The sequence below is a fragment of the Thermobia domestica genome, chromosome 2 (genome assembly GCF_964235325.1).
Source record: "Thermobia domestica chromosome 2, izTheDome1.hap1.1, whole genome shotgun sequence".
In the NCBI taxonomy this organism is placed as follows: Eukaryota; Metazoa; Arthropoda; class Insecta; order Zygentoma; family Lepismatidae; genus Thermobia; species Thermobia domestica.
In genome coordinates this window covers 379752548-379776811 of record NC_137455.1, presented here as the reverse complement: position 1 = coordinate 379776811, position 24264 = coordinate 379752548, and the positions used below count along the sequence as shown (strand labels likewise).

Here is a 24264-nt window from a genome sequence, read left to right as displayed (position 1 = left end):
TATCTCTCGTTTTGTCCCAATTCAAAAAGAAAACCTTTTCTCATCTTGAATCAGTTTGAAAATGTATCTACAAAGTGTATGTCATGATTTTTCTTAATATCATTTAGAAGTTACCAGGATCCTTCCACGTCACGAGAAGCCCACAAATAGTGTGATATAACAACTATTAAATCGTAATTGTTCATGAAGTATTTCTACATTAAGTAATAAATTGTATATCTTTAAAGGCGCTCTCTCTTGTGTTCGTATAATCACTTTATCAATTTAGAGTTTTTTATACTGTGGGGTATGTTACGTTAAGAGTGTTCCGGTTTAAACCACTTCCGGTTTGAACAGCGGATTAATGGAGAAGACGGAACCTATCTTGGGACGATGAATCGATTGCAGAAAAGAACATCTGGGTATTTTACATTTATTGTGATAAACGTTGAAACCGGAAATGACTAATTTGAAGCACTTCCGGTTTGAATAGAGCCTATTCTTGGAATGTTGAATCAATTGGATAAAACATATCTCGATATGTGTTATCGTTTTTGCTCTATGAAAATCACTATTGAAACCGAAGTAGTAGCAAATATAAACCATTTCCGGCTTTGATAGGGTGTTCGGGATGATCAAGGTACATTGCCATGAGACGCTAAAACGTGTGCATACAACCGCTTCTCACTATCTGTTGCTGTTTTCGTTGTATGGCGATAAACGTTAAAGCCGGAAATGGATAATTTGAAGTACTTCCGGTTTGAAGAGAGGGTTAACGAAAAAGATGGAACCTAATCTTGGGACGCTGAATCTATTGACAAAAACCGCATCACGATATCTCTTACCGTCTTGGCTCTGATACCTGTCTGTATACAGACGAACGGACAAAGCCGTTCTATTATACTTCCGACAATTATGCATACCATAGTTTTGAAGTCTATTAAATAATAGATACATTTCTGTTTGGTGTAACAGATTACATATATATTATCTTTATCTGGAAAGTATAATGCATTGATTAGCGCAAATAAAAATTATGGTTTATATGTATATAAAGCGTAAGAAAAAGGCGGATCATGTATGCAACTTCTTGGTTTGTGACTATTGTTTGATTTGTTTATTTATTTTAAAATTCAAACCTTTCAAGATACTAAATTTTAATATCATAAAGGAAGAAAACATTCACAAACATGAAATAATAATTGTGTATTAATCAGAATCAAAAAATAAGTTGAGAACAATGACACCACGAATACATTTATGATAAAACTTGGTCCGTTACACCCTTCCTAGCTAACTTTTTCTCTCACGGTAGTGTAAAAAATAATCATTGTATGAGAGCTGACATTTTTAGAGATAAACACAGTTATCGCAATGACTAGATACTAAGCTAATTGTCGAGAGCCAAACAGCGGCGTCGATTTTTGAATAACTCTTTGGAGGACTATTCGGATAAGTGTGTTCCTTGCTCTAAGGAAAACTATTCATATCCTAAATAAACTTTGGGTCTTCGGGCCCCGTGGAGCCAAAGATAGACTCAAGTGACTAAACTTTGATTACAGAGTTTCCCTGTTTTCCCCATGAAATACATTCTGATTACAGAGTTTCCCTGTTTTCCCCATGAAATACATTCTGAGCAGTTCCTAGAAGTTATGCAATTCTGGCTAACTGCAGTGTATAACTGGTTGCCTGTGTACGAGGCGTAATTCCGCTTCGTTTACTTATTTGGGAGTTCTTATTTTTGGATTACACTACATGTGCCATCGAAGTTTTTAAACATGGTCAGCGATGGGACTCATGGCCATGGAAAATTTGGTTGAGAAGAGTCGAACCATTTATAAGAAAAAATATGCAAAACCGAAATGGACTTTTCTGGTGGAGAAGAATGAAATTCCACTCACTTGTTTCCAAATTTCCTACTTTCCTTTTTTAAGTTGTGCCCGTTATTATGTAATTCGAATTGGTTTTACGACAAGATATTAAATCTACGTAATTAATTCCGTGTTTCGGCGATGGTGACTTCTATAAAGATAATCGATGGATTGCGCAAGGCACTTGCCGGTTCCGGTGAGTCTTGAAGGATAGCCCCCTCAGCTCAAGGCAGCTTCGCGAGGCTTGGTTGTAGAAAGGACCCCTAGTCCAGTGCGACCTCGGGAAGGGTAGGTGTACCCCTAGTCCAGTGGTACCACAGGGCGGTGTAGGTAACTTGATCAGTTGGACGACTGATGCTGGGTCCCTCGGTGGTCATCCTTTTATTTGTCCTCTTCGGGTCCTTCCGTGAGGTCCGTCTTCTTTCGGCGTTCCTCGGTGTCCTTCGTGTCGGCTTCTTGTCTGCTAGGTGGTTTATAATCAATAGCACGGGTTGAGTTGACACGTGCGTCTGTCGTGATGTGGGGATCCTTACAATATATACGTACTTTAAATTTGTACCTCCCTCAATGATCCCTCGAGTCGAAAATCTTTTTTAAAAAAATGAGTTGAGTTGAGTTGATTTTGGTTTAGCGTCCCTTTCAGCAGCGAGGCTATATGAGACGTGAACCTACTGATTAACGTGGAATCCGAACCACATGAGCTCCCGCCGGGAATCAAACCCGGATCTCCCACGCCAAAGGCGCGTATGCTAAGCGCTTAGCCACGGACGAGCTCAAAAAAAATGAATATGTGTAGAAAATTCTGTGGCTTCAGTTGACTCCTTCACATATGAAGCTCTGATTGCACACACACCTTAATCTATATATTTGTGTAGATATCACATACGGTAAGGCAGTGCTAATTTTCTAGTGGGAACCAGGTAATCAGTAAATAAGTATAGAATAATAATAGCATATGGAAATTAGCAACGTTTCGTAATTAAGTGTTCCGTAAATGGGAATAGGTGAACTTACACCAGACTTCGATTCACTCTTATAGTAGAAAAATATTATATCACTTGTAACTTTCAGCACAGCATCTAAAATCTTGAGCAATAAAGGAATAATTTATACCAGCCTGCATAAAATAATACAAATTTACATTTACAAAAAATATTGTTAAACCTAATCTAACCTAACCATACATCACTGAAGTGTTTAACTTTACTAATATAAATATTAATTATTAAAAGTAACCCTTGTAACAAATTAATCACTATAGTAAACTCTTACAGATTATACTTCCAAAGCCGTGCAAAAATTTATAACCAAATGTAATATTAGTTATTCAAAAAAAGAAAAAAAGGCTTAAATATTTTCTGAAGTTGAATAGTTGTTTCTAGTTTCCGCCACCAGAGCGGCGCGCGTTAAAATCCCAAATCGCCTTCCCGCGTATCTCGCTGTCACATCGTCGCCTAAATTTATGGAGCGTTCATTTGCACCAATGTTTAATCTCTACCGCTACGATCTCAAATACACGGCACTATCGCACCTCGCTTTTTGTTTGTTTTTTTGCTGTTCCCCGCCCACTTTCTCCTCCCCCTCAAAACCCTCTACTCTTCATTCCTCTCACAAAACCTCATCCCCGCCACTTTCCGCCTAAATTTTGCAGTAAATGCTACAATTCTATGTTTCTGCTATTTTCCTTTCGTATAAAAAAAAATCAGCCCAAAAAATTGTTTAAAAAAAAAACAGAATACATATAATTTTTGAATCTGTTTATATCGTTAATATGAAAAAAAAAACACAATCGAATGCCATAACAGAAAAAAATAATATATATTGCTAACAAAACGCATTCGCTTGGAGATAATGGGATAGGATAAAGAGAGGATACCAATCCCATATCAACAATGAAATATTTGTTGTCTTTTGTTGCCAGTGTCACCCGGAGAAAGGCAATCTTTTCTTTTTTATTTAAACTTTTTTTTTTTTTTGGTTTGTTTGATGCAAAAATTAAGAGATAACTTTTATTTTATTTTATTTTTATTAGATCAAGATAAATTCAGGACGAAAAATTTTAAAATATAAAGAGTGGAAAAAGAATTGTCCAATTGTAAGGTTGAAGAGAAGTGTTAAAAGTTATTCACACAATTTTTGTAAGTTTACGTGATGAATAGTCGATGCGTGAGAAAAGACATCTTATGGAGTTGTTTGCTTATAAGCACTTTTTATAAGCACTTTCGGACTCTATGGTGTACTTTGAGTAGTTTCTTATTACATTTTTAAAGTGGCGTATAGAAAACATGTTTCTTTTATCTGAAATGTTGATCAGTTCCTCACATTTCTTCCAAATACAGTAAAACTTTGTTATTCCGGATCCCGACATAAGCAGGACTTTGCTTGATTACTCAACAACTTGACAGGCGAAATGCAAGATTTTAAATGTAGCTACGAGTTATGAACCGCATTCGTCACATAATTCCGTGACTGTTAAGAATACTGTGCTGTATTTCTCCATTGTTTTTGAACACTTTAATGTTGGTCAAGTGCTATGTAGGGGATATTGAACTAGGTGTCCCGACAAAACGTACCAGCGACAAAACGTACCACTTGAATTTTTGCGACAAAACGTACCACTTTTGACGACCTGTCATAAATGACAACCTATCATGGATTAATTAAAGCATTTCTGATATTTATTCCACGACAAAACGTACCACTTATATAAATTACAACCTGTCATGGACTAATTAAAACATTTCGGATATTTAATCCGCGACAAAACGTACTACTTCATGTTAAGAAGCTATTTCCTCATGAACAGGTAAAACAACAGGTAACAGTTCAGAATAAATATTTCAGAATAATATACTGATGAAAGAATATAAGGTTTTAATTGTCAATTGTTAATACTATTGACTTCCTCTAGAAAGAAAACTGTGCAATTGATTTGTGACATTGAGATGCTGGTGGCCCTTGTGAGGGAAAGCGCCCGCGCCCCTCTAATAATACCTATCCGTCTCTGGTCCAAAACCTGGATAAAGTGTGATGGAAATCAGCAAATATTAAAAAATTGCATATGCAAGATTCTTGCTGGTCTTGGTGTTGCGAAAATCTTGCAGGCATGGTCTTAGTCTTAGCCTTAGTCGTAGTCTTGGTCTTGCATCGGTACTTTTCGCACCACCAATCTGTTCAACTTTTAACCTTATTTTGGCCGATATATATATACTTATATACCGTCCTATCAAGTGGTACGTTTTGTCGCCTGACATTATTTGATGGCTGATTGGAAGACTCTTCGCAAGTAGCCCTCCAGGCAAGTGGTACGTTTTGTCGCTTGTCATTATTTAAAGTGTTTTTAGAAAACCCTTCACAAGCAGCCCTCAGGGTAAGTGGTACGTTTTGTCGGTGGTACGTTTTGTCGCGTATTCATTGAACTATATCACTCAGAGACTTGGACACTACGGAAGTTAAAAAAGAAATACTTAGAGAGCTTAGAAATGTGGTATTGGAGGAAGATGGACAAGATAAAATGAACAGAGAGTAAAAACGAGGATGTTTAGAAACGGATAGGAGAGAAGAGAACACTTTTAGCCAGCATCCCTGGTAGGAAGGCCAATTGGATTGGACACATCTTGCGAAGAAATTGTCTTCTTCATACCGCCATAGAAGGAACGATGGAAGGAAAGTGAGGAACAGGAAGAAGAAAAACACAATAGATTTATGATTTGAAAAATAGAAGAAAATATTGGAAGTTAAAAGAGGAAGCTGAAGATCGACAAAAGTGGAAGAAACATTTCCATAATAATAATAATAATAATAATAATAATAATAATAATAATAATAATAATAATAATAACTCATTAGTTCCAAGACCTGCCAACAGGCAGAATACTTTTAATGCATTTTCTATTATTCTAGTAGGTTATTTTATTTAGTCCATTAGGTTATTTCATTACACTGGATAACTTATTCCCAAATAAGTTCGGATTAACAAGATTTCACTGTATTACCAAATTCAAATAAACATTTCAAATATTTTTGTGCAATTTGCTAATATTTACTTAGTAAAAGTATATCTGCCAATAGACAGGTTCAAGCCCACGTGCCCAACCGTAACTAGACAGGGGTCACAAAGTCAGTAGAACAAGGTTAGGTTAGGCCTATTTGTTTCCTCTGTAATTCAAAAACGGGTGTGGCAAACTGGAAATTACGGGTTGGGATAGAGGAATATGTTGAAATTAGGAATAGGGTTTACACGTATACAAGAACTGAGTAATCCCCATTAAATCTTCAGAACTGAGTAATTATTGTTTCATTACATAGATATTCTTCTCCATATGGCAATTAATATTCCTCTGATAGAAAACACTTGGATGGACTTCCTGTATTGTCAAGCTGTCACAGGCGGACTAGATAAAGTAAGTAAATCTATTCCCTAATACGGAGTAGGCCCATGGGGTCCACTTATGATGTGAAGTTAAGAGGCTTCATCCCGGCGAAATTAATATACCGCTAATTTTACAGTAATTAAGTGATATCTCCCGATAGATAAAATATAATCGAAATGTGGAACAAGAGCGCCCTAGACAATATTATTTTACATGAGATACTGTTATCACGACTCACTTATCTGTTTCGATTTCGAGCCATTTTCGAAAATCGGCATTTATTTTCGCGTTTCTTAACGGCTGAAAACAGAAAGCCGCTAGGTGACTTGTGATAGCGGTATCTCATGTAAAATAATATTGTCTAGGGCGCTCTTGTTCCACATTTCGATTATCTTTTATCTCTTGGGAGATATAAGTTAATTACTGTAAAATTAGCGGTGTTTTAATTTCGCCGGGATGAGGCCTCTTAAGACCTAAAGCTCAACCTTGCTATAACCTCGACACAGAGGAAATGATTTTGTCAGCACTAGTGCTGTCCAAGAGACGAGAAATGTCTCGTCTCGCCTCTACTTTTATCATGAAAACGAGACAAAAGTACTTTTTTCTAAATTGGAGCCGAAACGACAAATATGATAATTCTCATCTCATTTTCGAGACGAGACGAGACGAGACTAGAAATTTTAAGAGACTGGTGGGCAACAGTACCGCCCAAGTCTTAGACCTCAAATACTGTTTTACTGTTACGTGATTCATAGTATACAAACTATAAATTGATAAAGTAATTGTGCAAACACAATGAAGAGCATTTATCAAAATTTAAAGATACCCAAGTCATTACAGAATATATTCTAATAATAAATGTGGTTTAAATGTTGTTATACTTATATGACACCTTTTGCTGACCATTTGTGACACGAAAGAACACTGATAAATTCAAAGGAAAATTAAGGATTTTTTTTTTTTTTTGCATAAATGTACAAATGAAGAGAACACGAGATTTACAAAATTTAAAAAACGAGACAAAATCCATTTTGCAGAGCCTGGTTGAAATCTGAGCCGTTTTGGAAAAAGAGTAAAACGGGAATTAAAATTCTAATTTTCAGAGGCGATCGACCCCAGACTACCCAGCTAGTAGGTATAAGTCTTACCAACTTACTCTCAAGGAAATTGTATCCTGTAATTCAAGTAGGTAACTGTCTATTTTATTACTACAGTATTCTACAGTAGATACATACATAGGGAAGTTGATACATGATACAGTAGATACATGAGGGAAGTTGATTTATCTATTCGATTAATTCTGAAAAAGAATAGATGTGGGCCTAGCATATATAAACACGAGCAGTGAAATATCGCATATTATCGTTTGCCGCATAACTGAAAATACAGTTTAAATGAATTGTTGGATCATATGCTTAATGCACTGAGAAAATTCTATTTATTATTTCCGCTGCCTAATTTAAAAGCGAGTGGTGAGTTTATTACATTAAATTGTTGTACAGGTATTATTCTAAGCAAAAACACATTACTCTCCCTGTGTGCATATGGAGATTGTATATGTATAGTAACTCCGAATGTAGTACGCCCATTTGAGAGTTTCAAACTTTATTTAAGAGGTCTAATCACTGCAAAATTAAAATACCGCTAATTTTACAGTAATTATGTGATATCTTCAAATAGATAAAAGATAATCGAAATGTGGAACAAGAGCGCACTAGACAATATTATTTTGCATGAGATACCGTTATCACGAGTCACCTAGTAGCTTTCCGTTTGCAGCTATTTAAAAAAGCGAAAATAAATGCAGATTTTCAACAGCTGGAAATCGAAAGTAGATAAGTGAGTCGTGATAACGGTATCTCATGTAAAATAATATTGTTTAGTAAGCTCTTGTTCCACTTTACGATTACCTTTTATCTATTTGAAGATATCACATAATTACTATAAAATTAGCGGCATTTTAATTTCACCTTAATGGATCTCAACTCCAAAGGCTAGTGTTACACACATTCATAGTAGGCTATTACATTTATTATTTTTATCTTTTCCTGATTGTGATTGATCGGTGGAAGGATTATTGACTGGTGCTAAGGTTGAGCTAATTATACGGATTATCTTAAGTATATGTTTTGTGTAATACATAGTCTCCTTACTACTATTACTAGTATTAATTCGTGGTCGAGTGGCTAGCGACCGTGCTTTCTGTGCAGTGTTTTCAGGTTCGATTCCAATCGGTATACTTGATTCGGATACAAATCCGAGTAATAGATCGGATCGTACGTCTCTTATAGATTAGATGCTGTAAAAGGGGTGGAGTGAACTCCCATCAAAAATACTACTACTACTATCAAAATAATAATAATAATACCAAAAGAAGTTGAAATATCTTACTATACTTCTTACCATTACAGCGTACAAAAGGTATAATGGTTAAGATGACGCATGGCAGTTCAATCACATTGTTTCTAGCTTTCTGGATCAGAGTCTACAATAGGGATGCGCAGGAGACAAGATTTGTGGCTGTCTCGTCTCGAAAATGTGCTGTAAAAGTGAGGTCTCGACTCGAAAAATGTATATTTCTCTATTGCAAGAGACGTGTCTCTAGTCGAATTTTGTCAGGAAAATTCTGTCTCGACTCGTCTCGTGCGCATCCCTAGTCCACAAGCTTTTAATCTAACCAATGCCTTAATATGTGGAGTCAACACTAGAAATTTTCTGTCTCCAGTGTGCGGAATCGGTTCTCTGTTAATTGTCTCGCTTTACAACAGCGTGAGATATCATGTTAGTACTGAAAAATGCCAGAAAAGGAAAGAACATCCGTTCGTTCGTCGCATGTTAAGAACAAAATGTAATAACGATAATACTGGAAGCTTGAATATTTTAAGAGCTCCTCCGTGGCTAAGCAGTTAGCGTACGCGCCTTTGGCGTGCGAGACCTGGGTTCGATTCCCTTGTTCGAGCTCATGTGGTTCGGATTCCACGTTAATCAGTAGGTCCACGTCTCATATAGCCTCGCTGCTGAACGAGACGTTAAACTCAAAATCAACTCCTTGAATATTTTAAGATTCTCTGCCCCGTTTCCTCCTGATACGTCTGTCAGATACAGGACGACTCAGAGAGCTTACCACGTGTTCATTGCTTGGATAGACGTAATTCGACCGGTTGATAACATATAGCATTGGAGCGGCTCAGGCCCATAACGGGCAGTTACGCCGTTTTCTTTTCACCTTAGGAAAATATATTTATTTCAGATGATTTGAAAGGGGCATCAGCAATACCTTAAATTATTTTCGCTTCTTTTGGAAATGGTATAGTGGCCCTTTCCATGCTTCACTAGTTAATTTGAGAGGAAAATATTTGTCATACCTTAAAACTTAAGAAGTGTATATTATTTGTGGGGGCTCTAATAGTAAATATTTTACTGAATGCGCACATATCATATTTTCGTTTGATTTAAGAATTTTTTTTTTTCGGCGCAAGGGGTGAGTTTCGTGCTTCATTTAACCGTGGTAGTGCATTTGATGTTCTCCCGCCATGACACTACGGCAGAAGGCATGAGTTATAAAGTGAAGAAAGTAAGAATATACATAAGAAAATACCTACATTCTTGGGCTAGGTTATGAATAAAATCAATTAAGGAAAGAATAAAATACGCGAACTTTTGCAAAAGGATTTTAAAAAGACAAAATTATAATCTTTCTTTCCGCAGACCTAAGATTTTCTCCCTCTACTCTTTCTCTCCTCCTCCCCCCGGATACATAGACATTCACTTGTTTCTTGTGAGTTTTGTCACAAGTTGGAGTGTTGCCGGAGGATTTTTGTTTGCACAAAACATTCCAAAATTGAATTTTCGTGACTAGAATGGCATTAGTTGATCATTAAGTTGTGAATTATGACACTTGGCGGCATTATCGTCCAACACCATACCACCACATAACACTTGCTTTTTTCTTCTTCTTTTCCTTTTCTCAAGTGATTCAACTTTACTTGGAGAAAAGGAGGAGGGGAGATGTAAAGGAGGGACTCACGAGGTGTGAAGACGATGTACGGCCTCCCTTGTGTTTACCGTTTAACAAGAACTGGTCTGTGTCTTAAAGATTGGAGAAATACGCGATGTGATTCTGGTAAATATATGATACGGCAAATGTAAGAGTAATTTGCACTCGTGGTTTTGGATGGAAAAGAAAAGAGGAAACAACCGATATAGATTCCTTTATGTAGAGCTCTCGTGGTGAGTTAGGAGTTTACTGTCGACCTTTGATTTTTAGTTCAATATTTTAGTTTGATCGAATACTTAGCGCTTGCCTTCGCTGCTTGTGGTCCAGAGTTCGATTCCCTTAGAAGGCTTAAGTTGTGCCGGAGACAACAGTTGAGACTGATGCACTCGAAAATATGTTGTAAGAGTTCTGTCACATCTCGAAAAATGTATGTGTTTTTTTGGAAGAACCCTGTCTCTCACTAAAATTATATCTCGTCTCATCTCTTGCGCATCCGTAATCAAGGCTTTCGTCTGGTGTAAGGGGAGCATTCAAAATAATTGTTTCAAATTCAAGAGATGAATTTGTGCAAAGGCAAGTTGAATAAGTAATCATAGAAGAATCCATGGAATTTTTGATAATTTGTTTCTTTCATTGTTGAAAAACATGCTCTCTATAATAAAATTCTCTCAATAACAAAAAACAATATATCAAAAACTGCACGGATTATTCTTTGATTACTTTATTCAACTTGCCTTTGCCAAAAGTTTGAGTGTCATCTTTTGAATTTGATTTTTTGAATATCGTCGTTCTTTACAAAATACATAAAAATGATAAAGGGCATGTGCTGACTTTGAATGTGATTATTTTGAATATTGTCATTCTCTACAAAATACATAAAAATGATAAAGGGCATGTGCTGATTTTGAATGTGATTATTTTGAATTTTGTCATTCTATACAAAATACATAAAAATGATAAAGGGCATGTGCTGACTTTGAATGTGATTATTTTGAATTTTGTCATTCTCTACAAAATACATATAAATGATAAAGGGCATGTGCTGACTTTGAATGTGATTATTTTGAATTTTGTCATTCTATACAAAATACATAAAAATGATAAAGGGCATGTGCTGACTTTGAATGTGATTACTTTGAATATTGTTATTCTCTACAAAATACATAAAAATGATAAAGGGCATGTGCTGACTTTGAATGTGATTATTTTGAATTTTGTCATTCTCTACAAAATACATAAAAATGATAAAGGGCATGTGCTGACTTTGAATGTGATTGTTTTGAATTTTGTCATTCTCTACAAAATACATAAAAATGATAAAGGGCATATGCTGACTTTGAATGTGATTGTTTTGAATAATGCCGTTCTCTACAAAATACATTTCAACAATAAAGGACACGTGCCGATATTGAAGTTGGATTGTTTTGAATATTGTCCTTTTCTACAGAATACATTAGAATAATAAAAGGCACGTACTGACATATATATTCATTATTAGCACTCAATCAAACTCCTTCAACGAGCACAAATCCCGTTGCTCTCAATTATAACTTAATTATTTTATAATGAGAAACATTTGAGTTAAATATGTTTAAAACTTTCGCACGAGTGATGTTTATTCAATTCTATAGTAGATTTTTAATCAAATTTCGTCTTAAATCTTAATAAATCAACTTAAAATAGTCGATTAATCGTATGACTAATTGATAAATATATTCAATATATATGATCCTGTTGTAGCGTTTTGTAGCAAAATTTGTTTTATCTTTATTTATCAATAAAAAAAATAGTTGCACTTCATTTTGAAACTTGACCCTTCCTCAATTAAAAAAAAAAGAAAAAGAAAAGAAAAGAAAAAAGAAAGAAAGAAAAAAAGAAAGGCGTATTGCTTGTCCTATCAAGGCTATTCTGGTGAGCCACTAAAATAAAATGTATTATACGTATAGGTGTAAATAGAGAACACTCAATAGTAATAATGGTGTGCTTAGTTTTTCTTAACACGACTGTACATGTAACAATGCAATAACAATATAATCTCTTTCTAATGTTGGAAAGCATAAAACATAAACGTCTTAAATAAATTTGCTGAAGATATGTCGCTGGCCGTGTTCACTTCAAAGGATACGGATGTGTCATTGTGCACAGGTTATTATGCGTGGTCCATCCAGTGACAGAAGATAACCGCAAACATTGTTGGAGACAAAAGACTTCTATGTACCCCTACCCTAACTCTTCTTTCTCTATGACTTTGTGTCTACTCCCCTCCCCCATCTATGAACTTTTGACGGAGATGTTTATGTGTAACAAACTAGTAGTGTGAGTGCCCGGAGAGACACCTTAAATATATGAGGTGGTCGCTTTCCATGCTGGATCATGTCGAACCTATTTCCAGCTGTGATCCTCGTTGTTAGAGTAATTTTAGTAACTGTAATGTATGAGTGTTGGAATACCTGTGTCCTTTGTCCTCCCATAACAACGTCACACGGATGCGGTAGACAACACACAAGAAATAAAAAAAGAAAGGAAAAACAAGAGAAGAATATGCTGAAGCAAAATGTACGCATTTGCCAAGTTGTGGGTGGCCGAATCTCAAGCCAAAATTTACTTTGGATCAATACAGTGTAAAGTATATCTCTTACGTTAGTGGATGCTGGCTGGCTTCATCGCTCGTTACTCCAAACAAACATCGTATAAAATAATTTCTCACAGAATTATTTCAGCCAAAAGCATCAAAACATTGAAATAGAAATCTACCGCTATGCTCTACAATGTGAAAATATTTATGATTTTACACTACTTAGTTGCACCGAAAAAATAAATTTCAAATAAATCATGGTTACACAAATATGTTATAGGTGTTTATAAATTTTGGTACGATTACATAATTCAAAACATTTTTTAATTATTTTACTTTAGTTTTCTGATTATCGTCGCTGAGATAATTAAACATCAAAGTGTCCATTAATTTCCAAAGAATTATCATTACCTGAAATAACTGACTAATAAAATCTGCATTGAATTTTAAAGAATTATCATCATCTGAGATAACTGACCACCAAAGTGTGAGCTGAATTCTAAATAATAATAATAATAATAATAATAATAATAATAATAATAATAATAATAATAATAATAATAATAATAATAATAAAATCATCCCCTGAAATAATTGACCATCATTGTCCAGTGACTTCCAAAGAATTATCAGCACCTGAAATAATTGACCAACAAAGTGATAATTAATTTGCAAAGAATTATCATCAACTCAGTAAATTGACCATCAGAGTGCCCATTAGTTGCCAAGAATTATCAACACCTGAGATAATCGACGAACGAAGTCTGTTAAATGATAAAAAATTATCATTACCTCAGATAGTTAACCAACAAAGTGTCCATTGAATTTCAAAGAATTACTATCCTCTAGAATAACTGACCACTAAAGTATCTATTAATTGCCAAAGAATTATTATCACCTGAGATAATTGACCAACAAAGTGTGCGTTAAATTCCAAAGGATTATCATCACCACAGACAATTGACCAACAAAATGTGGAGTGAATTCCAAAGAATTATCATCTGAGATAATTGACCAAAAGAGCGTTCATTGATTACCAAAAATTGTCGTCCTTTAGGATAATTAATCATCAAAGTGTCCATTAATTCCCAAAGAATTATCAACACTTGAGATAACTGTCCAACGAAATGTTTGTTAAATGACAAAGAATTATCATTACCTGAGATACTTTACCAACAAAATGTCCACTGAATTTCAAAGAATTACTATCCTCTAGAATAACTGACCACTAGCAAGAACTGAAGGTTAGCAAGAGATAAAATATAAGCAAAGGAATTGACTGTTTTGGTCGTGATTACTGTGACTACTTTGAGAAAGAATACAAGCTAGAAAGAGATGAAATATAAGCGAAAGAATTGACCGTTTTCGTCATGATTATTGTATTGAAAAACAGTAAAAGTTAGCAATGGATTAAACACAAGATAATTTGTTTTATTGTGAGTACTTTGAGGAAACCAGCTGTGTCAACATTAGAGCCTTTGTCAGGAAGGGTAAGCAGAGAAGTCTCGATAAGAGGTGAATATGAAAGTCATCTGTGATATATATATATATATATATATATATATATATATATATATATATATATATATATATATATATATATATATATATATATAAGATACTTTTACACAGACAAAGTTAGGGAAGGATAATTATTTTTTGCACTGAAGTATACATCCGGTATATCCAACGATTCCTATGAGATACTTTTAGTAAATGCAGTATAAATTACTTGATAATATATTTCGAATTTCGAGTATACTTGGTGCATTCTTTTTTAGGTAGTCAGGTCGTTTTAAAACAACTTCTTAAAAAAAGTATAAATTCTTCTGCAGTATTTTACAGGATTTAATAAGCAAGAGATGAATATAGCCAACTCGTGCTTTGAATGTATCAATTTATTCATTATGCCTACCTACTCCTTTTATGGATAAGGTGTGCATACTAATTTTCACGGAGATAATCATTTAATTAATACAGAATTCATTTTGCCTTTTTGTTACTTTTTTATTCTAATACACAACAGGTAATTTTGGGTTGGTCGCGGATGTTTTAATTCCCATTGTGCCCATTAGAATAATCATCACCTTTGCAAAGTTCGGTATGAGAAATTAAGCTATTCTGCTTAGTATGGATGAAAAATTAAGGCAATTCATCACAATGAAAGTGTCTGATGATTATTATTATTTTTAGTTGAAACGTTATCTTCGCATTCAAAAATTATCTTTTTTGGTGTTATTTTAGCCAACATGATCATCAACCACAATTATAAATGATTTTAGTATTCACAGAACATTTTTCTTAGAACTCTTCTCAATTCCCAAGTTCCTTGAGCTGCTCATGAAAGTAATAATGGCCTTGGTAATGTAAAGGTTTATCAGACCGACTGAATTAAGAACAAAAAACCTTAAAAGCAATGACCAATAGAATAACTAGATTTGGATTCCACGATTTTGCATCCAGGCAAAGATAGATGGACAACCCCCCCCCAAAAAAAAAATCCACGCACAAGACGTTTGTCCACCACAAAACCCATTTGGAAGAAGCTGGGATCGAACCAAGGACCTTACACGTCAGAGGTGAGCGCTCTACCAGTACACAATCTGGCTCCGCATTGTTATTCAGTTTTTATTAAGAAGAGCCACTTGTATAGTGGCTAACACGAACACCTTTGGTACTCAGGGTCCTGAGTTCAATTCCAGGTGGGAGGACTTTAAATATGAGTGTAATATTGTAAACTGTGTGTCAAACAGCCTTGGTGCTAAAGGAGCTCCTAAACTCCAACTCGGCAATCCGGCATGAAGAACAATCATTACTGTCAGGGTGAATAAAAGTGTGTTTAATCTGCTTTTTTTCTTGAAGTTTGTTTCTTGCTCGTTAATGCCCATGTAAACGCACGTAAACGCAAAAAAAAAAAAAAAAAAAAAAAAAGGACTTCGGTAACCATGTGTTCCCTTATGAATATGCAATTTATTTGTACAGTTTCCACAACCTATGATTCTAATTTCATTTATAAGGCTGCAACGGATCAGTGATAGAGCGTTCACATCTGGTGCGTGTGGTCCCTGGTTCGATCCCAGTTCGCTCCAAGTGGACTTTGTGATGGACAAACACCCTGTATATGTTTTTCTTTTATCGGGAACTCTTCTGTTTCCTTTTACTTTCTTCACTCCACCATTTCTTTCCTTTCTCCTCATCATCGTCTTCTTTAACCGTGGGACTTAATAATTTAAAAAAAATAATAATTTCTAATTTCACAAGCTGACAAGACCCGTGGTTTAGGTAGCATACTGAAAATATAATAATAATGATAATAATATGTATGTATGTATGTATGTATGTAGTATGTATGGTGAGCTATTAAGATTCCTAATCACTGCGAAATTAAAATACTGCTAATTTTACAGTAATTATGTGGTATCTTCAAATAGATAAAAGATAATCGAAATGTGGAACAAGAGCGCGCTAGACAATATTATTTCGCATAAGGTACCGTTATCATGAGTCACCTAGTAGCTTTCCGTTTGCAGTCATTTAGAAATGCGAAAATAAATGCCGATTTTCTAAATGTCTGGAAATCGAAAGCAGATAAGTGAGTAGTGATAACGGTATCTCATGTAAAATAATATTGTCTGGAGAGCTCTTGTTCCACTTTTCAATTGTCTTTTATCTATTTGAAGATATCACATAATTACTGTAAAATTAGCAGTATTTTAATTTCGCCGTGATGGGGCTTCATAATGTTTTCATGTTCTGAAAGAATATTTTTAGTATGGATCTCTTCCTGAAAAAGTCATGGACGCCCCTAAAAACCTTCTGGCTACGCCGGTGGGGAAAAGTATGGACTCTGTGAGACGTCCTCTAGCCATTCTGTGCTACGTAAGTGAAAAAAGAATACGCGCTAACCTCTCGGCCATATTAAAAAATGCAAATATATTAAAGTAATTTGAAAGATATTCCTTTGAATTTCATCTTGAATGGGGATAAGAATTGAAGCTTTTTCTTTTTTCTCTTTTTATTTTCGCGCGTTGCAATTGCCACTGAGTGCTGTTAGCATCCGCCAAGAATACGAGTATCAAAGATCGCTGGCAACACGAGAATAAGCTATTTTACTAGTTCGTAAAACTCCATTTGATGGGCCATTTGGAGAAGATATAGCGTAAACGTTGAGTAGCTTTGGTTGTCATTAAAGTCATTCTGCTTCCTTCTCTCATTTTGTCATCGGCTCTTGTCTTCATGTCCCACCGCCCCTCTCTCTTTCTCCTTTTCACTTTTATTATGTCACGCATAATACATAAAGTGCCACTAAGCTCTAATTATATTGACGATTATCCAATAATCTCTTTCATTGATCTAAAATAATGAAAAGGTTAATGGGCAGTTATATCATTAAGGGAAATCTACTTCTTGTGATTATTTTAAATTTATAGATTTCAAAAGATTATATGACGGATTGAGTGCCAGTTTAAACAATTCAAGAAAACTAGAAAGTATCTTAAGAACTTACAACGAATTTTTGGCGGATTGACTGTCAGTTGATGGTTGCGAATTATATAGATTAACAAGTGAAATAAAATAAAATTTTTGAGTTTTACGTCCCACGCGTATGCCGGCTGGTTAAAGGAGACGGCGATGATAAGAAATGAGTGAAATTGTAGAATGTAGAAAGTGGGAGAAAACAGGAGAACTCCGAGAAAACACATAAACACGGTGTTTGTCCATCACAAAGTTCACTTGGCTTGAGCGGGGATGGAACCAGGGACTCTATGCACCAAAGGTGATACCACTGAACCTCTACCTAGATTTACAATATGAGTAATAAAAAGAGATATTTTTAAAAAATTTAACGTCCCACGGTTATATCATTTAGGCTAATGGTGACGGATAATTAAGTTAATGAATATGAAACTGTCCTCTCCTATCGGGGAATCCGATCCGGACCACGTGGACCAAAGGCATATGCACTAGTCACTATACCAGCAAGGAGGACTATGAAGATTACAATTACCATTTAAATAATACTGGTTGATAACTTGATATTAAGATAACGGCTCTATCATTAATACTGTCTTATTTTTCTATACCGCTTTATTGTAATTTAACAGAGACTTAATGATAACAAATTTGTCAAAAGTTTAGCTTTAAGGTCATACTTTCTTTGGACAAAAGGAACTTATACAGATCTTAATATCTATTTAAAAAAATAGCTATATAACTAATTTATTTGTACAAATTATTTGGCATAATCCGTATATTATAAATACGCAACTCTAATTTATACTCCAGGGGGCGCGGTGGCTCAGTGGTAGAGCGTCTTTTGGTCCGGTGCTTGGGGTCCTTGGTTCGATCCCAGCTCGGGCCGTGTGTGGACTTTGTGGTGGACAAACATCGTGCTCGTGGGTTTTCTCGGGGTTCTCCCGTTTCCTCCCACTTTCTTCATTCCGCCATTTCATTCATTTATCATCATCACCGTCTCCTTTAGCCTAACCGGCATAACGTGAGACGTAAAACTAAAGATTTCATTTTCTAATTTATACTCAAAGTACCGTATATAGAACTTATGTCTAAATTAATGTTTTGATAAATGTACTTTATAATATTTTTTAATAGCAGCGTTATTTTTCAGAATTTGTTTGGAGGAGATAAAGATTCTTCACTGATACTCGTTGAAGAATTTTACGTTTTTTTAAAATTAGTTTGCTGATATGCAATTGATTGAAACATACGTGTTTTTTCAAATCCAGGGAAGAGCAGTTGAGCCTCACTGAAGATTGTGAACCTGAGCACGAGCGAACCTCGACTGCAGCCCTTATTAGGAGGATGACTGTAGGATATTAGTAAATCCAGAACTAAGAACAAACACTTGTTTCATTTCACTTAGAAAAAGAGATGAAATAAAATCTGTAAGTTTTACGTCCCACGGTTACGCCGGTTAGGCTAAAGGAGACGGTAATGATAAGAGATGAGTAAAATGGTGGGATGAAGAAAGTGAGAGGAAACGTGAGAACCCCGAGAAAATCCACGAGAATGGTGTTTGTCCACCACAAAGTCCACACGGCGCGAGCTGGAATCGAACCAGAGACCCCAAGCACCGGAGGTGAACGCTCTACCACTGAACCACCGCGCCACCTCATTTCACTTAGAGGATGATAAATAAATTGGAGGGGAGGAAGTAGTATGGGAATTCCGAGAGTTGAAACTGAAGAAGCCTGCAGGCACATCATGTCAAATAGTAAAAACTGGCTTCGCTAAATGAACATAAAGCGATTCTGTAAAAAATATACTTGATAAATATGAATCGTTCAAAAACCTTTGTGATTTTCCTTGAGTCTCCACATTGTTTTTTCTGTAACGTTTTGCTTAACACAAAGAACAGATGAGGCGATGTGATAAGAAATTTATGACGAAATTAGAAAAGGTTAATCATTCTAAATCTTTCTTATCCAAATTGAAGTTCTTCATGGCTGGAATTGTTGGATGAATGGAAAATAAGAAAACGCCATAAATATTATACCATCTATCTTTTCAGAAATTCTTCACGGTTGTAAAACTGGATATCTCATCACAGAACATTGTAGAAGTATCCGAAATGAAAGATATTGTACGTATGTGGTGACAATATGGTTAAGATGAGAAAGGCGTGGGAGTTGGTGCCTTGAATCTCTGGAAGACTCTTTAGTTCATAAAGGATATGTGAAGATAGCAGGAAGGGAGTCAAAAAGGAAAAAAGAAAACAGAGAATAACACATCGGTAACTAACTTTCCGTCTGTCGCATTCTCCAGAACGACTGTCCAGGGGCTTCCAGCAGAAGATACATACTCGAAACGAACAAGGAAAGGACGAATCACACATATCGTGACAGCCCCTTCTCTAGCACGTCTCCGCCATGAGATATAGTTCCCAGAGAGTCGTACATAATTTTTCCGTAGGGGTACGAAACGTGGAGGGTACGGAGGGGAAAGAGAATACCACAGTAGCTCCCGAAAGAAGAAGAGAGAAGAAGGATCAGAAGCAGGGGCAGAAAGACGACAAGAAACCAGAGAGGAACTATTTCTTCTTCACAGACGCGGAGGAATTTCGATCTAAAATGGAAATTGGTGTGTCACGCTTTTGTCTTTGGTAGATAACCATGGATTTATATATAGGAAAGCCATCCCCCTCTTTCCCCTCCCTAAAGTCTTCTTAAGTTTCTTCAGTCCAGCCAAGAATAGAAGAGAGGGCGAACGAAAAAAAAACTTCTCTTTACACTCAGAAAGATAGCATTCTGCTCCTAACCCCTCCCCCTCCTCCCCCCGGACTCTCAATGTCTCCTGCGCATCACTTGGTTTCTCTTTGACTATCTTAAAAAAAAAAAGGAGATCGTATCTCTTTCATCTTGAAGATGAGCAAAGAAAAGAGGCAGAAAGAATAGAAAAGTAAGTTTTGGAAAAGTTACCACACTAACCTTTTTGTTTCTTTTAGATATTTTTTACTTTTTTGTCTTCTCAGCACACACACACACACATACAGTACTTCTGTTGACTGGTAGATCACGTAAATTTTCTCTTTTTTCTTCCTATTTTTTCCTCAAGAAAATAAAATATAGATAACGAAGTTCTCCAAACTCTGTTGATTTGAATCTGCAATGAAAAATGGTATTTGAAAGAAACCTTATCCTTCTTTCTTTTCTTTTTACTTATTTGTGATAAAATGTTAAACTTCAAAGTTACTTACTTTTTGTCTCTTTCTTTTAATATAACATCAAGTTCTATCATTTTATGAAAAGTTACAGTAAAGTAGTTAAAAACTTTCTTAATAGTTGAAATTTACTGTAAAGTTACATTTTAGATTACTATTAATAATAAAAAAAATCTAAATAAATAAACTCTGCTATAATTTGTGTAGTAGACTACGTTAAGTTTACATTTATGAAAGAAGTGTCTAATGAAGCGGTCAGTATTCCATTTATGGGATATCTGATATGGATAACCACCGTTAAATTCACTGTTACACGTGACAGAACTCGGCGAAGATAAGAAAAGCTAAATATTATTTTATCATAGGCAACCAAAATGTCTTTGTTTTTATGCAGGTTGCATAGAAGCTAGGGAATATTATAGGTTTTAAATGGGATATGAATAGCCACCGTTACCCATTAAAATGTTAAAGGATTGACTCCATTCATGAACTTGGCGGAGATAATTGCAAAAAGAAAATTTACTTATCCTTTAACTATAGGCAACCGACATTTCTTTGCTATTTTGCAGGTTGCATAGAAGCCAGGGGATGTAATGGATTTTAAACGGGATATCGATAGTCTCCGTTACCCGTAAAGATATTGACGACTTGACTCCATCAATGACCTCAACCAAGATAATAACTCGTTTAAAGTTACGGACGTTCTAATATTACAATCTTATACAGCCTACAAGTGTAATCCTAATAGTAATAGATGTATCAGGGAATTGTACGTTACCAAATATCATTAAGTGCTTAGCTATTACTGGCAAATTAATTACCGATAACGAAGTCAATGAGACAGCGTCGGATTTCCGACTAGGCAAACTGCTTTCGGCTGCCAACATTTTTTAAAAATATGTATTATTGTAGTGTTTGACGTTCTGTTTTGCTCGGTACATTTTTGTTATTACCCTCAAATAACAAAACTAAATTTTTATGTCAAAACGACTTCATAGTTCACTGGTCAGAAAGTGTTGCATTATGTCATCTATTAAACTACTTACCCAACGTTTATTACAACTGACAGGTGAGTGAAAACAGGTTGGTGTCTAAGGACGGCAAGGGACCTCGGGCCACAAATTGCCTAAGACTGAGAGATGCCTAGTGGCTGTGAGACATCCTATAACTCTCCGTTAATAACTTAGATTTCATGTTAAAAAAAAAAATATTTTCCTTTTTAATTACAAACGTTTTCACACTCCTAGTAATTTACCTTCTACAATATCATATATTAATAGATCTATCATATCCGTTCCATTAGGAAGACTTAGGTGCAGATGGGAGGATAATATTAAGATGGATCTCGTAGAAATAGAAATACAAAGTAGAAATAGGATTTAGCTGGCTAAGAATAGAAGTCAGTGGAGAGCTTTTGTGAACGTGGCATTGAACCTCCGGATTCCATAGGCCATTGAGTTAGTATTGAATCATATCCGTATCATATCATATGAGTTGAGGCCATTGTATCATATCCGTAATACAAGTATTTTTCTTCCAACAAGGAACAGTAAGAAATTTGTTCTTTATTTTTAAATTGTCTGCAACTTTGTTTAGTCTCTCCCCAACTTTTAATAAAACTCCTTTGTCACCCACCTTTTTTGTGCCACCCAACTGCTCTTCCCCATACCCGCGTTGTGAACCCTTGCAATGGTTTATCGTCATTCTTTCGTAATATCTATGTTTCTGATTCATCTAACAATACGTAAGAAATGAATCATTTTCTTAGTCTTTTCCTAATGTATTTTACTTAAGACCTATTTATTGTATTTTCTTTTGCCTAAAGAATTCTTTCACTATTCCTACTCTTGCTTTTATTCCACGTTCACATGTCAGATCTTCATTAATACAGCTTTTCTTCTTCTGGAAGTTTTTTTTTTTTTTGCCTCTCCTATCTTAGCTTTTATTTCTGTAATGGACGAAATTTAGCTACTTCTATATCCCATCCAAGACAAACCACTAGGCAGCTTCTACAGGAACCTTGTCATGCTTTTATCTTTGTTAAGGAGGAAATCGTCATTGAAGGAAAGAAATAAGCACTCATTTAAATCTAGCCACATACCTAAAGTATCGAAGAATTCGACTTACGTCTCTTATAGCGTTCAAGAGCTCCTTCGTGGCTAAGCGCTTAGCGTACGCGCCTTTGGCGTGGGAGACCCGGGTTCGATTTCCGACGGAAGCTCATGTGGTTTCGGATTCCACGTTAATCAGTAGGCCCCGTCTCATATAGCCTCGCTGCTCAAAGGGACGTTAAACTCAAAATCAACTCAACTCTATTCTATAGCGTTCAAAAGTGCGCGGTTGATACTATATGTGAACAACGTCGAAAAAGGAAACAGTAGTTACGCTTACCTCCGTTTAAATGGTTGAGAAATTGAGGCAAAAATGGAAACAAATGGACGGTTCTCATTAGCCGAGAAATGGACACAGCAGCCAATGAAAAACGCTTATTATCTAATACAATAAATATTATTACAAATTGTGATAATAGTTGAGTAACTTAATAGAGAAAACAATTAAGGGAGTACTAAAACAGAAAAGTCAGTAAATTTTACGAGCTATGAAATGGGACCTCATAATAAGGAAAAGCTACATTGGTCATCATGAGCAATAAAGTGGGCTTAACAAGCTCCCTTTCCGAGAACCGACGAAACAAGAAGAGATCTAGTGGGAGCCAGTAGCGTAGCCAGGATGTGTGTTTGGGGGGGGGGGGCAAGTGCTGTTATAGGTATATATAGAAAAATTACAAACAAAAAAATATATAAACATAAAAATATATAAAAAATTACAAACATCAAAGTACCAAAGTACATTGTCGGACACCTTTGGGGGGGGCCCTCCGGGCCTCCCCTTCGCTACGCCACTGGTGGGAGCGAATTGAATTTGATGTCTTGTCTCAAAAACGTGTAGTGAAATTGATAGGTAAGAGTTTTGGGTCCCTTTTTGGTACAGAGACTGTATGAGTTTACACACAGTTTAAGGTGGAATCCGAATCAGCTCAAGTTTAGAAGATTTCACACCAGCAATCGAACCAGGACCCCGTACAACAAAGGCGTGCTCGCTAGCCGCCACACCAGTCAGGGGGACTCTTGAAATTGATGTCTTTGTACAGAAAATAAAACTATTTCTATTAGAAGAGTTTTGTCTCGTCTCGTGGACAACTCTTAATTTTACAAGAGTTTGCTCGTATCGTTTGAGACTGGTGCATTCTACACGCCAGCCAATACTATTAACAGCTGTATTGCTTATCCTCTGTTTCATTGCAATTTTCTTGGAATGAGTTTCAACAACAGGCTTTATGAAAATGCTCGCCCCCTCCACCCCTCTCCAAAAATAAATTTAACGAAAAGATAAGGGAAACTTATTTTATTTTCGATTGTCGCTTATGCTCACCTTAAAAAGAATTAACATTTCGTTACGCACCAAATACACAAAACATTTCGTTTTGGTCTTCTGTGTATAACACGGCGACAACATGAATATTTCCCTCGCAACCCTTTTTCTTGCGGACAATCGCTCCCCTTTCTACTTTTTTTTTAAAAAAGGATACACACGCATACATATATATATATATACATACATATATTTTACACACACACTTACACCCTTTTTTGCCACTTATCTTACACATGCCACACCCCAAACTTAATGCAACATTTTCAACTACATCTCTCTCTCTCTCTTTCCCCCCCCCACACCCTCCAAAGCTTTCTTCTAAAACATGGGTTTCCATTACCCCCGTAGCGCGCTAA

The 24264-nt window shown here is 35.7% G+C and overlaps 1 protein-coding gene and 1 long non-coding RNA gene across 4 annotated transcripts in view; one reads left to right on the top strand and one right to left on the bottom strand.

The window, feature by feature from the left end:
• LOC145678863 (homeotic protein ultrabithorax-like) overlaps window positions 1-24264 on the top strand; it is a 755760-nt gene that overhangs the window by 186558 nt on the left and 544938 nt on the right. The window lies entirely within an intron of this gene.
• The window catches only part of LOC145678870 (uncharacterized), a 197924-nt gene that overhangs the window by 156235 nt on the left and 17425 nt on the right, over window positions 1-24264 (bottom strand). For both annotated transcript variants that reach the window (XR_014130466.1, XR_014130465.1), the window contains exon 2: window positions 20241-20415. This is a non-coding gene — a long non-coding RNA (uncharacterized LOC145678870). The remainder of the gene's footprint in view (window positions 1-20240; window positions 20416-24264) is intronic.